The sequence below is a fragment of the Telmatherina bonti genome, assembly GCF_933228915.1.
Source record: "Telmatherina bonti genome assembly, chromosome: 23".
In the NCBI taxonomy this organism is placed as follows: Eukaryota; Metazoa; Chordata; class Actinopteri; order Atheriniformes; family Telmatherinidae; genus Telmatherina; species Telmatherina bonti.
Genome location: NC_136632.1, coordinates 15,386,266 through 15,402,263, shown reverse-complemented (window position 1 = coordinate 15,402,263; position 15,998 = coordinate 15,386,266).

Genomic DNA, 15,998 nt, shown 5'->3' with positions numbered 1-15,998 from the left:
ATGTCTAGATCTGTGAAGAAAAAAGCTGAAGCATTTCTAAAGCATTACAGTACAAAGCCAAATGGTCCAAAACTGCTTTCATAAGACATATTTTGAAATTAAACCAGGTTCATTATATGTCCTCTACACGTTTAGCAATATGGTTAAAGCCTTTAAAAAAATATTTTAATTACTATCCCAAAAACATAGATGTTAAGTTCATGCTTTTGTGTCAGAATAACATCAAAAATAGAGACACTGTTACACCCCTCCCTTCACAACACAATGCCCTTTAATCTTAAGTATAAAATGTCCCCACATTGCCAGTCCCGTAAATCTACTTTATTGTGTTATTTCTACCTGTCAGACCTATCGATCAGTGGATTAAGACAAAGATGATGTTTTAAAGCTTTGACTGAGGGTTTCATAGCTGTCCTGAAATCCAATACCAATAGGGGTTCATAGATCCTGGCCAGGATTTAGTGCTACGGGCAGGATTGATGACATGGAGCCCAGGCATAATAGTGGAGGTGCATGAGCCCCATCCTTCAACATAACTCAAGATAACAGTCTGCTTTTTATTTGGTTATTAGAGTCATTCAGCTGTCCGCTTATTTAAAACATCTAGCGCAACAGCCAGTGGTGTATCTGCACCATAAATAATGCCATTGGTTCCAAATTTCTTTCAAGAGAAAAAGAGATTGTTGTGAAATATTTCTGAAATGTTTGGGTTGCATTACTTATCTCTGCAAGATTACAACAAATATGAACGATTGGTGGCGGCTGGCCAATAGAGGGCGCTAGAGTGCTACCCCCACCACTCCCCACAGCAAAAGAAAAAAAAAAAAAAAATACATGGATAAATGTTTATAGATTAGCAAAATAAATATTGTATAATTAGTGAGTAAAGTTATTTTGTTAATCTATTGTCTAAAGTTAGAAATTGGTCATGTGTTTCCTCCCCGAGTCACAAGAATCTTTGCCCATAGACTCTCCATATGAGTTTGCATGCGCAGTTGCTTTGCTACAATACAAGGGGCTGGTTGGGGCGCTGCTCACTAGCGCCCAAACCTAAATGCTGTTGGATTTAAATACCACTGATACCAGCAGATGACACTTTCATGATCTTTCTGAAACTTTTCCATCACATCATGCCTCATATGGACATTCTGTACAGCCAGCTCCAGAAGCAGATCATTGACTCACGCAGCAGTTCACAGACAAAATACAAAATATCAGGTACATTGATAAACGTGTTGTGTTGGTTTATATTTCTGATTTCTTATTAATCTCTGTGGTAGTTAAACTTAACATTTTGTATTTTACATGGAAACTAAAGCTGAAGTTCTCTCCTCTGGTTGTGTTCAGAGATTTCCTCCCCACTTTCTGTGGAGAACACAGTGGCAGTGTCTCTCATCTGGTCAAGAAACGCTGCACATTGGGCCCAGGTGATCTTCAGAGTGCAGCTACAAGGGTGAGATAGAAGCTTGTGTGGTTTTGGTCTTTTATCATGTTTTTGATTTTAGCAGTGGATTATTCAGAAAAGTGGCCAACACACCTTAAAATAGGCGGTGTATAATATAATGTATATTTATAGAAGCGCTGTTTTAATTCTCATTGTTCCTTAAATTAAATAAACTAATATCATTAATATCATTATCATTATTAGATTATTAATACATATTGTAAAGCTAACTGGTATCCATCTCCACGTTGATTTAAATTGCCGCGTTCATGTTTTAGGTTCTCCTTCACAAAGGAAAACTTCTACAAGCAGACAGATTCCAGGAGTACAACAACCAGTTCGATGAAGCAGCACAGAACACCATGGTGGAGGCTTACCCCCAGCTGAACAAGAACAAATTGAAAACTCATTTGGCCCTCATCTAATGCAATAATAAGTTCAAGAGTTGCACTGGTGCAGTGGCACCATAAACCAGTTCGTCATAGGGAATAAGCTTCAGGACACCTTCTCAGAGAGTGTAGCTCTGTCATCACAACTACAGCTGAATCTGTGAGGTGTTTCTCAACTCTGAGGAAAATCAAGACCTTCCTCAGGAACTCAATGGCACAGGAAAATCTCAATGCATTGGCTTTGCTCTCTGAGGAGAAGAAACATGTCAAAAACATTCCTGACTTTAAGCAGTCATTGAGAAATTTTCTGCTTTGAAGGTTAGATAGTCAAAATATTTGTACAAAAAGTAAAAAACTATATTTCATTATAATGTTCCAGTCATGTTCATTGATGTAAATACATATGTGATACTTTAAGACATTATTTGCTTGCTTTTTTATATTTGTCTATTTTGGAGTTTGGTATAGCCGCCGCTGAAGAGAACTGCACCAGCCGCCTCTGTGAACAATATTGCTCAGAGTCAATTATTTAATCAAATGTGGATTATTTCATAAACTTCAGAAAAGGCCACTGGCACAACTACTGGATTTATCTGGACTTTTATCTTACTACAATTACCTGCAGCTTTTCACTGAACTCCTTACTGAATTTTTGGATTAATATGGTTTCTTCATTTGGTATATCAATGGTCATAAATTGCCAGATAGAAGAGTAAGACCCACAGATAGGAAAACTTTAGGTGATATCTCAATGATGGACTGAAAATTTGAACTTTTAAAGAACAAACACCAACAAACTATCTCTAAAAATGTGTCTGATAAATATCCTGTTCCGTTTATAAGACATCAAGGTCTGAATCCCTAAGTGGAAAACTGTGAGCTGCAACACTTATTTAACACGTCACTTTTGTTGCAGTACATCCACACTAAATGTAATACAACAAACAGATGTTGGGGGATTTGCACTAATGTGCCTCAAGGACCAACAGTATCACTCTTCAGCAATTTTAATCTGGATCCAATTAGCAACTGTCCAGTGTTACAGAGTTGAATCCTACTTTCAGTGTTTCAATTTGGTGGCAAAATTTTCATTGGGAAGTTAAGAACTATTCAAATTTTCAATGCTTCCTGTGTTTTCTTGTCCTAATCTGTAAATCCTATTTTCTTTAGATCTCTTTTCTCGCTTGTCATTCTCCTTTAAGACAGTCATTCACATAACTATCAATTTTGTTCTTTTAAATAAGTTTAAGCCCCCGCTGTAGACCACAATGCTATTTCCCAAGGCTGTATTATTTTGACTGTTTCCTGTAACAGACAACAGTTAATGTTTCTGTTGAAGCTTAACTGGGTTGTTGGCACCAACTGTGGGTCAACGTGTTACCACTAAAAGTAAATGCACTATTAACATACATTACCAGAATATCTGTAAACTAGATGGCCATTTGAGGCACCCAGAGGTCAAGTCCCAATCATCAGTGTCTGGAGGTTCCTGTCATTTCACCATCTTTATCAATACCTTATGCCAGGCAGACACTGTGCGATTTTAGAAATCTGACTGTCGGGGAAATGCTCCCACTGCACGACCGGGTTTGTCCCTCGTACTCTATTTGTCGACGTGTGTACTCATACTGTACGACTCCTGTCAGCCACGATTATTGACAACCACGACTAGTTGACGGCACGATGTTCTCGAGTGTGAACAATGAAAAACAAATGCTCCTAATTCCTATGACAACCACAGCGTGCCCGACAACAAGATGGCGAGCAGGCAGCAAGTTGTTGCAGTTGTGTGCGCTGTCTTGTGCGCTGAAATGAAAAACAAAAGAAAACCTCGTGTTCTCTCCATAGCTCTACTAATCTCTCTTCTAGCAGCTGTATCCACCGCACACATCTGAAGTTGGGGTTGCCCGTCATTGTTTAAAGCTCCACTGGTGTCTTCTGCGCAAGTGCGAACGTAGAATCGTGACGTAACACCACTTACACTGTACGAGCGACGGCAAAAATTTCTGACATGCCAGAAGTTTGATCGGGAGGTCGCAGCATCATCGTTAGAATGTAGCAGCAATTAATCCTTCCTTCGTGAGTGTTCTCACACTGTACGGCTCACGACCTCCTGACCGGACATGCCGACGCTACGATGTTTCCACGATGGTCTGCGACAGCAAAATCGTGGTGAAATCGCACAGTGTCCGCCCAGCATTACTTAGCATGAAATCCCAGCTGAGTATAGTTAAACATTTTCTATGTCAGCACATCAAAAAAATTGGTTGCTCTCTTCCTACTTATCTACCCTTAGCCAAAACATTTTGTGCCTGGTCACAGCAATAAACTGATTACTCCAAAAAACCATTTGTCCTCTTTATCAAAAGAGATCTTTGGTTTTCCAGCTTGACCTAAATTCACCCAATAACCAATCCAAACCAGAGACTAATGGTTCAAAATATTTCAGAACTACAGGCTTATGACATTGCCTACCCTGGACACCAGTATCAGGTAGCATTCAGCAACCGGAGGCGCGGCCCCCACAACAAGTTGTGATTGTGCAACTTTTCCAAGACACTGTCACGATGATTGTTAGATCAGATAATCTTATGCTTTTATATGTTGGGCTACATTCATTTTCATCCTTTGGCCAGTTTTAAAAATACATACAGTATGTTTACATTATGGTAGAAGCATTGTCTCATCCCAAGGCTATTATGATTTAATTATTTCTACACACTGCACCTTTAATTTTTGCCATGTAAAACGGTCATGTACGACTGCCTGAGGCAATGCCTACAGTGTGTTATTTCAAAAGGTATGCAGCTTTAATCATTCAAGCTACTTCTCTGGGATTTAGCAAGAATCACTCGATAAAATATACGTGAAACAACCTTGATAACAAAATCTTTTTTTTTTTCTTTTTTTGCAGTTTTTTTTTGTTCAATACTTTCCTGGGACGTTACAGTTTTAAGAAACATGTTATTTCAATAAAAAGCTGCAATTTCTCATCAACCCCGAACACCAATCCTCGCCAATCAATCTCAAACTTCCTCTCTTACCCATGGCATATAGAATATATGGCATATCTATAAGAAGAGAGATTTTAAAATGCTTCGGTTTCAGTCTCAGTTTAATTGCTTTTCAACACAAAAAGCTAATCAGCCAATCACATGGCAGCAACTCAATGCACATGTTGAACCCCTAAGCAGATAGGCTACAGCAGCAGAAGACCACACTGGGACTCACTCCTGTCAGCTAACAGCAACAAACCAAGGCTACAATTTCAACACTCACCAATACTGAACAACAGAAGACTGGAAACAATATGTCCTAGTCTGACAAGTCGCCATTTCAGCAGCTACATTCAGACGGTAGGGTCAGAATTTAATGTCAATCATATAAAAGCATGGATCCATCCTGCCTTGTCTCAATGATTCACACTTGTGCATTCTCGTGTGGGTATATGACCAGCTGAGCATTGATTAGGAAAATAGTTATTTAAGTAGATTTACTTATAGACTTACGCAGATTTACAAAAAAAGAAAAAAAAACTCCTAAATTAGAGCTGTTTTTGATCCATCACTGGTTACACTGGGAGCAGTCAGTTAATATGTTCAGTGCCCCAGGGGAGCAGTTATGAGTTAAAGGCTCTGTTCAAAATCCATGGCTTCCCTGAGTATTCTTGCTGACCACGGAAATTATGACCACAGTTTACCATCTTGTGTGCAGATGTGCAGCTGACAGCTCAGCAACAACGGCGTGATGCTTTCATGTCAATATTGACTAAAATCTCTGAGGAGTGTTCCCAATAACTTCTTGGATCTATGGAACTGAAATTAATGTCAGTTATAAAAGAAAGAAGGGTTTCCAATTAGGTGTTAGCTAGATACTTTGAGTCAGTAATAAGCTCCAGCATCCGTATACTGTCCGATATTTCCTCCCCAGCAGTTTTACTTCAACAACTCCATCTTTTATGTTGTTTAGCGTCGTGCGCAATTTCACCTCATAGGCTATCAACAATGACCAGAAGTTAGTTGACAATTCTTATTTTTGATTATGCAAAAGCTGCACAAAAGGCAAAATCTCCTCATGACATAGCATGAATTAGGCTAAGATACTTCAGTTATGTCAAGGGAACAATGTCCATACCTTCTGCTTGGCGTGTCTCCATCAGGACTCTTTCTGAAGAATTCAAACACCAGCATCTATTTGAATGAAGCCAGATGGACCTCCCTCTCCATCTCCCGTATAGGAGTTGCTGACAAAACAAGCAAAAAGGTGTTTTGAGTTAAAAAGCTACAACCATGTATAACCTGAACCTGACATGTAGACAAGACAGGACATGATATAAAACCCACGGACCTTTCCTTAAAATCATTTTGTAACATGAATCCCTCCAGCTGTCTGACAGCTTGTCATGGGGAAAATGTGAAACTGAATTAAACTGAACATTAGAAGCGGGAATAATTTTCTCCTTTTCGCCAACCAGCCCCTGATGCTGCTGGATTTAGCGGTTGCGGCCTCCATGCTTATTAATACGGTTTGTAATGATTTCTGCCACTGATGTTACACTTGTCATTCATTTTGATGCAACTTTCAGATTTATTTACACTCAGATATAAAAGGATTCATAGCTAATTTAAATATATTAACTTGCAAACATTTCTTAAGCCTACTTCTGCTCTTAGCATACAAACTGCTGAAAACTTAGTTTTGCTCATTTGAATGAACAAACATCTTAGTTGAGAGATGTTTTGCAGAAAAAAAAAAAAAAAAAGTAACAGCATGAATTTAACTACACGCGACGGTTGTTGCTGAAGTTTGAGGCAGTAAGTCTGTACCAGCTTATCAGCAAGATAATCTGTTTATTCTTGAATTTGTAAATTACATGTGCAGCATCTCCACTGACATAATTAGCTTTGTCTGAAAGGTAACCCTACTGGTTGATTATGTCATTCTAAATGAAAATGTTTGATCACACCATCAATACTTAAAAAGATCACAGAAACAGGATTAACATGGAGATGGAGAAAAGCTTTGATGTACACCAACTGAAACCAGCAGACTTGATTTAAAACTATTTCAGCTTCACAAATATTGTCATTTCTACTAGAATATATCTGAAAGAGAAATGAGTAACTTTGAAGTTGTGTTTTGGGTGTTTCTTTAAATGAAATGGAAGCAACGTCCATAGACTGTTAATATATTAAATGTGAGTAAACACAGAAGCCAGATTGAAACGTTTGGTGGATGAAGGTTTACAAGAAACTAAAACAGACTAACCATTCTCCAAAGTGCAATAAACTACTTCAAGGGCTATGATTTGGTTCAACAGCACAGAGGTGGACAAGTAGGGAACATGACTGCATCCAGTTTACTGAAGGTTGAAATCACACCAAAGATGGTGAGTACAAACATGTGTGCTAATTGGCAGCAAGGACCAGATGGTGCAAATTGTGTCCGTCACCTGTGGGTCCGATACTTTCTTAGTTTCTGTTTTATTCATTTCACGTCATGCAACCCTTTTGCACTTGTTATACTTTGAGGATGAACAGCTGAGATTTGCAAATAGTAATGATCAGTTTTAACCTTGTTTATTTTGTAAAAAAAAAAACTTTCTTTAAATTTGGAATCCAGGGCTGGAACAGCAAATGTTTTGTGAATAACTCACATCTTACAACAAAATAAATTATAAAAGGAACTTTCTTGCAGTAATTTGAACTGTCAGAAACAATGCGACTTTGCTTCAAATGTATGCTGAATTTTAAAAAACCAACATCTGCTTCAATTAGCACAACCTGGAACCACAGACCGTGCAAGAGAGACTGAAAGTGATTTGAATTGGTCAGAGAAAAAAAAAAAGCCAGATAAGAAACAAAGCAAAGTAAACATTAGGATTGGCGCGTGAATTATACGTCAGTTTTGATACAGTATAAGTAGTAAACAGATGAAGGAAAGAAATAGAAGAAAAAACAGGAGGGGCAGAGGATTTGAGGAGTGTGACAGACAGATGGGATGCCATAAGAGCTAAAGAAGTGTATGATACAAGGATTTTACATAGTTAAAGAAATTAACATAGTTGTTGCAGTTTAAAACCATTGATTGTCATTTAATAGTCAGAAATTCTGGCATGAGCTGGTAAATTTTCTATTGTGTTTTTTTTTTTTTTTTTCTCCTTTTGAATAACCATCTGCCCGTCAAGGCCCTGATGTTTTAGTTTTAGAGTTTTTCTTCTGACAGAGGTAAAAAAAATGACAAAGTTGGATGAGCAGACAGATTGTAGCCATCCAGTTTTGTTTTCATGTTGCAAGCAGTATTCTCTGTAGTTTTCATAAAAAAACAGCAGGTATCATTACCAAGAGGGGGTGGGGGGGTGGGGGGATTCACTTTCTGATCAAATACCAAGAAAAAATCTGGTTTCATACCATGTTCAGCTTCATAACGTGTAGTCAAAGGTCTCTTCACCGTGTGCCGGGATAGTACCTGCCTACAGCCGGTGGGACGCTTTACATTGTGCTTCATTTCCATGTAAGCATGGCAAGTGAAAAGTAGGAATTCCTATTATTTAGAGAGAACACCCCATAAAAGTTACTTTTCACTGTGTTAGTGTTTATAATAAACTACATATTCACCCCAAATTACAAAAATATCAATATTTTAACATGAAATTTATTGTATTGCATGGTAGTGGCAGATTATCAGTGAAGAGTCGATATTTCTGTGTCAAACAACAGGCTTCTATGCAACAGCAACGGCACTAATACCACAAAAAGATGCACTACGCATGAAATTCCTGCTTCTTTCTTTCACTTTTTTTTATATATTTATCACAATTTTTATGCTTTTTTTTAGGCTTTGATATATTAGTTATCTGTAAAGAAACATATCTGTGAGTGTGCTCTTTTCTGCAGATTTTTCTGTGGTTTACGTGTGGCCCTTCTACTGTTTGACAGCTTGCAAAAACGAGGGATACATAACAAACCACCTGGTATCTTAGGTATCATTAATTTTGGCAGGCAGTGCTATTTGCAATGATAGAAATGAAACTAAACAAAAGCTCTGGAAAAAGCTTGATTTCCTCAAGATATTAAAGCATGTTTGCAATGTGAAATTACATATTTATAGAACTTGAAAGCGATCTCATATTTTTCAAATTGCATGAGTTGCTCAGTTGTCCTTTTAGCTGGGAATTACTGGGTAGTTTTAATGAACCTTCAGCAATCACCCTGTCATTGATTCAAGCAGCAAAACAAGGACCAGGTTAAATCAGTAAATAGCTAGCTAAAATCCTCAGCCAACGCTACAATTATTTAATAAGGCAGACTCAGAACCTGACCAAGTGTTCTAACTATATCAAATTGTTTGACATCCTTTGTTACTGGTTCTTATAGACATTCTGAGACTTTCATTTGTCGTTCCATTATAAGCAAATTGCATAATCCTCCGGCAAGATGATATATTCTGATAAAATATGTGGCTACCTTCATGGTTGTACACATACACACTTTCTTCTCATGATCAAATGTTGCGCAAAAAGCAGCATGAAAGTAGATTTGGAAAAAAAAAAAAAAAAAAAAAAAAAAAAAAAAAAAAAAAAGCTCAGTGGAAGAGGACCTGGAGTTATAGAGAGAATCCATAAATTCTTTCTGTAGTGTCGCTAGTCCCCGTGAGCAAGGGCAAAGCTGTTTAAATCACATTGTCATTCTTCAGTGTTTCAAACAGATTGAAGTTGCTTAAGAAATGTGAAGCGGTAATGGGGTCAGGAGCTTGACAACTATTTCAGCATTGTCACACGGTAATAATCACTTCAAAAGCACATCCTCCCATCATCCCGTGGTTTCCACTGCAAGTTCGTATGTCACAGCAGTGAAGCAAAACTCTGCAGTTTGTCTTTCAGTTATAGAAAAAAAAAAAAAGTGGTCCATCATCCTACTCTAATAGCTGTTTTTAGTATCATATGAAAGCAGACAAGCCATAAACAGTTCATGTTATCCTTAGTAATTCTACATCTCTTTGTTGTCTGTTTTTAAGCAATAAATTTAATTTCAGTCTTTAATTCAGTTTTTTAGCGACTGTTTTTTTATTTTTTATTTTTTATTTTTTTTAAAACAAGGCCATGAGGTCTCAGAACATTTCATAGAGAAGTTAACAGCTCAATCAGTGCACTATGTTTTTCAGCCTAAAAGCCACATGAACCAGAATGTTCATATGACAAAATAACAGAGTGCAAAGATTCAATATCATCATTATTATCATCATGTCCCTCCCTGCTGGAGACTCGCAGCAGTAGAAATACAGGCTTGTATGTAAAATGATTTCTTATCTATCTATAAGTGCACTTCTCAGTCAGTTTGACCTCTCACTGCTTTCTGCTTTTATGGTTATATGACCATAATTACATTTGGATAAAAGTGATAAGGCAGAACGGAGCCAGTTCTATAAGTGTAATTTATGGTATTTTCATATATTCTGTCAAAAATAGAAGCTCAAATAAGCCTGTATTCCATCTAAAGAAGCCTAAGTAGGGACTATTTTCATCCCTGCTGTGAAAAACTTTTCTCAACTTTACCAGTCTGAACTGATCCACTCAAGCAGACGTCTGTCAGCATCTCTGAAGTTGGATAGATAACCAAGGCGGAAGTTTAAAAAATTGCTTCTCCTCATATGGCAACTTGATGCTGGTGTCACCATTTATTCTGTTGTTTAGGTGTAAAGTCCTTGTGTGTTTTTGCTATATTGCTCATCTGCAATGTGTACAGACACACCCCATGAATTTTCTGGAGATTTAAGCCACTTGTGTGACTAATTTTTATCAGATCCATCCATTATGTATCTGTAAACATTTATGTTGCATTTTATGACATAAATTGATTTAATGACATAAATTGGTGATTTACTCTTACTGCTTTATCCTGCCATACTGCCATATCACATGCTGGAAATATTAAATAGGCATGGGTGCTCTCGCAAATGTTTCTCTATTGTGTCACGCCTGCTGCATGTTTGTTCTCATTTTCAGACTTTTACCCGGTTATGTCCCCTGACCTTGTATCTTGTTTTCTCAGGCTGTAGCAGTTTGTGAAAGCTCTCTAAAACCTTCACCCCCTGCTGACTCCTTGAAAATATCAAAGATGCAACAAGTTCAGTCAGAAACTGATATCTCTGCGAGCCTCACAAATAATTTCTTTGAAGCATTCACACATTGCCAATAAGACCCCATTTTGCCCCTAAACCTCTTTAAAGAATTGTACGTTGGTGCCACCATTGAATCCACCCTTTCTGTAGCTACAAAACTGCAAAACGGGCAGTTTTTCTTGTAGTCAAATGACAAATGTGTTAATGCAGCATACTTAACAACAGATCAGTGACTGATCTCATTGTAGGTATCTCCATCTTCCATTTATAGCATCTTGTTGAGTCACTTGAGGTGACACCCATGCCCTCAGGTCAGCTGATGCATTTAGACTTAGGTAAAGAGTATTTGTATTCCTTTTCTGCTAATATATAAAGATATCACTATGGCTAGAACTGACTGGGTAGATGGTTTTATGTATTCTTGGCAAAGTTTAGGGATGTACAGCCATGCAAGCCTCTCTGTGAACATGACCGACCTGCAATATAGAGATGAGAAATTAAAGAAAAAACATGGACCTTTGACCTCTACAGTGAGGAATCTGCGGTCTGTTATGCAGCAGGGTCATGACTTTGGCTGGAATCAGTTCCACCTCACACCATACTGGGAATTGTCACTGAAAATCAATTTAAAAGCAATAAAAGTTGCTCTGACTTATCACCTTGATTGTATGATGAAGCATCTCTATCCCGACGGGATTGGTCTTTTCCAGGGTCCAACATTCATTAGAAATGAAGGGTCACTGAATGTTTTGATAAGTGTGACACTGATATGAACTATATGCCACTGACTTCTCCATCATTCGTTCTCAACTAAACCAAACAATGGAAACATTTTGGATCAGCATGGTAGACAGTGCTTTTGTACTGCTATCAATAAAAAAAAAAAACAAAAAAAAAAACAAACTACTGTTAAATAGATCATTAAAAACTCTTCATAAACAACAACAAAATGTTGCTATATCATGTTGTGTTCACCACTGACATGCCACTTTATAATGAATATGAGTATTTTTCCCATCTTACTGATTAAAAAAAACTGTTTGGAAACAAATGAGTTGCATTATTTTAAAATAATATTTGTGTAAAACCGGCCAGTGTCTCAGTAGCAAACACTTTCTTATGAGATATAGCAATCCAGATTTCAGTTTGAGAAGGGAAAACAACCTGGAAACATCTTAAATTTCAGCTCTTTAATTAGTCAATTTATCAGCTATATGCTAATATAATAATATACCGGTACAAAAACCCCCTAATCTGGTTTGATGAATTGATATAATGCCCAGAACACCTAACTTTATCCATAGTGGACTGGAAAACTGAAATATTTAATCCTGTCAGTGTAGCTTGTAATGCATATTATCTGTGCATATAGGATATCTGAGAAAAATACTTAGAATGATATATATATATATATATATATATATACACACACACACATTTTAATTAATCAATTACATCATTGACATTTGCAGACACCAGACACTTTTTCCATAACTGAAGGACTGTAAAGGATCTTTAAATCTACCAAAAAAAAACCTAACGCACCAACATTTGAGTCTTTAGTCCAATAAGTAAAAATGAAAGGCTGATATGCTTCTGCAGTCTTTATGCACTGCATGGATGAAGAATCTGTAACTTTGCTACTGTGCGTTATAGCAACCAAAACACCTCTATACTTCCAACAGCCATTATCATCTTATTCAAAATGTCCCCAGAAGACTAGGTGAGACATGAGGGACTGCATTTACTGAAGGCACACTGCACCTTGATAATGGAGTGTGGTGGAGGCGATTAGCACACTAACAGCTTCACACAAGAATTCTCTTTGGGAGGATGCTAGGAGATAAAAAGGAGGACGTGACCCTCTGACAACACAATTCACAGCACGCCTGCTGCTGGTGCCAGGCACTCTGACACCTCTTGAAGGGCTCAGTGCCCTCAAACTGAAGATGAAGGTGTAGCTTAAAAGTTTATTTTTTCCTCTGGAAGCACAATGAGGTTTATTCTAGTCGTGCCTGTATCCAAGAAGCTTTTCAGTCCAATTTACACAAATCCATCCATACTATAAATAAAAATGTTGAAGATGTGGAGTGTGAACACATGGGTCTCAAATTAGTCGACTCTTAACAATAGCCACATCAACCACGATGACACCAAAACAAGAAAATGATTTGAATTCTCAGAATCTAAAGATGCTTTACCAGGAGGTGTGAAGCAGCAAGATGCAAAAACTTATAGTGCCATAAATTCAGGTGATTTTATCTTTAAATTCCAGTCATGTTATTGCTTTGCTCTCAGTACCACTTTAATTCAGATGCAGGGGCTTTCAAACACACAATATTCTGTTAGTGTAAATTGATTCAGTTAAATGATCATAAATAATATTTTCAATTAAATCCTAATGGTAAGTACCATGGCTTTCCTTCCAGAGGTTGGTTAATTCCATGTTATTGTGATGTAAATTGTTCATATGCAAATGTCAAGGGCACGGCTATACTAAGGATGTAGCTTTATTGCTTTATTACTTTGCATCTTTTTAACAAAAATCGGTGCTATGAAGTGTTTTTGAGGCTATCGTTACTAATGACCTCTTTTTAAAAATAATAAATTGTAATAAATGTATGAATCCTATCTGAAGATGTGGTTAAGTGGAATGTAACAAGTTTACTTAAAGGGAGAAATGTTATAGAAAGCAACAAATAACACCTGCCTCTTTTTGTGCTTAACTCCAATTTTAATGGATATTTGAAGAGACCAGCAAGCGACTAGCACACTGTTCAAAGAATCTCACAGAAACTTATTCATGAACTAAAAAAACATGACTAATGAAGCATAATTAAAGGTAAATATTGTGAATTTTTGTGATAATTCAGTGACTATAATGACTCTTATTAAGAATTTGTGGATGTAAACCTGCCTGAGCCATCTCTACCACTTGGTTTTGGGTACATCATAGAAATATGTTTGTTATGCTCTTGCTGTTTGAAGTAATGACCATCTCACTATGTCTACTTTTTATTTTATATCAACCATTTTTTATGAAACATTAGTTCTTGATATTACTGCCCAAAGGTAAAAAAAACAAAAAGAACTTTTTTCTTGTGTCAACTTTCGTGCAAGAAGTTTAATACCAATTTAAGATTTTTATGCTTACAGACCTTTTCAGCGATGTTGCATTGTTTCTCACGACACCATGCTGTGTGGCAAGAAGCTGCCTGCTCTCATCCAGTTACTGTTAATCGGCTGTTAACGGTTTCAATTTATCAAATATCCAACCAAATTTCACTGCCAGAAACTTGAGATTTTTTTGTTCATTTGCAGCGTAATACCAACAAAGTGCTCACTACAAAGCCGAGAGCTATCCGACTGATTCCAGTTATTTGATGGGAGCAACCCATTTATCCCGTTGTTCAGGGTAAGCAGACAATATAAAAAAATTAAATCTACTGGAACTTTCAAAAGGCACAAAATGTACCTTTTTTATTTAAATCAGGAAAAGCTAACTGTGGCTGTAGTGCTGGTAGCAGTACACCTGCTTTATTTTGCCACCCACCAACGTCTCCAAGGTGCAAGTCACGTGATCAGTGATGAAAGCTGCATGGTCGATAAATGAAGAGTGACTGAGGTTTTGGCAAATGTGATTTCCTGCATAATGCAGTTTAGTAATGAATCAATCTACAACACAAGCGCCTTTCACACATGCACGAAGGGAACAAACCAAGCAAACAATAACTGCTTCAGCGACGACCGAACTTGTGAAATTTAGTCTTCCTGCCTTCTCCTTTCACAATGAAATTGTGTGGGTAACTAAATGTCATTGCACAGTTCACCCTAAGAACATCTTATACACAAACTTGTATAGTGTATCTAACAATACACTCAGTACCTACTATGTTTGTTCACCTGCTCAAGTGCAGTTTGCACACTTCCAACCATTTGGAATTGCAGTGAACATTCAAAGAGGGAAGTTGTTTAAAATCACATGTGGAAACATGAACTTAAGCATTAAGGCTTCTAGAGCCAACAAGCACCTGTGGAGGCATTATTCGTGACAATCTGATATTACATTATTCATAACCAATATTGGTCTGCATCATATACGGTTTTACTACATAAATATTACAGCTGCTATCATCCTGCCACTGATCACAGTAAGATTTTTAAATGCCTCCAGCCGGTAAAAAGGAAACATTTCAATGCAATAACTGTTAAGGTCTGCTCCTGATAAGCTTAGAGGTTAAACTTAGGTTAAAAGGAGCTAAAACATTTAGCAGAAATTCCAAATCCAAAGTATTTGGAATTGCAGAAATAGTGAATCTGGATATGAAAGCGTTGAGCAGTGTACTCCATCTTTTAGTTACTAAACAGATTCTTGGACTAAAACAGCTGGATGTAACTTTTGATTAGCCGACTATCTGCTATCCAGTGACACCCTACTGACTTGACACAAAGTAAAACACAGTATAGAAACTCACAGCCTGTCAACCTTTGAACCTCCAGAGTCACTGTTGGCGAGCTGTTAATGTGCCATGCAAGGCATCAGTCTTGCCCTATGTTATCATTTATCTGCAGTGTCTTTAGGATGTAATGAAAAGCAATATTAACAGCAGGGGAGATTCTAGCATGCAACCATTTAAGTGACTTTCTTTTATAGCGGTTCATATTTGAGACACAAGAAAGAGAAAACCACTAGTACTCAAATGTAACTCCATTATGTTGTGTGACTGTCATTTACAATCACTTTCATCCCTCCTTCCCATTATAATGATAACTAAATTCATCCCAGCTGACGTGCATATGATAATTCTAAAGAGACCGATTTTGTGTTTGTCCTCATCTGTTGTGTTGCAATTCTTTGTGGAAGTTTTGCACGTAAGAAATGTAACAACATATTAGCTCGATAAGCAGAATGACATCTGTTTTTTAATCTAATATGACAAATCTAATGTAATCAGGACACATTGGGAGAGTAATAAGTTATACTTCATTCCAAAGGAAATAAATCCAAACAACTGATTCTGCAGTGCAGCATGCAGTAATGTCAT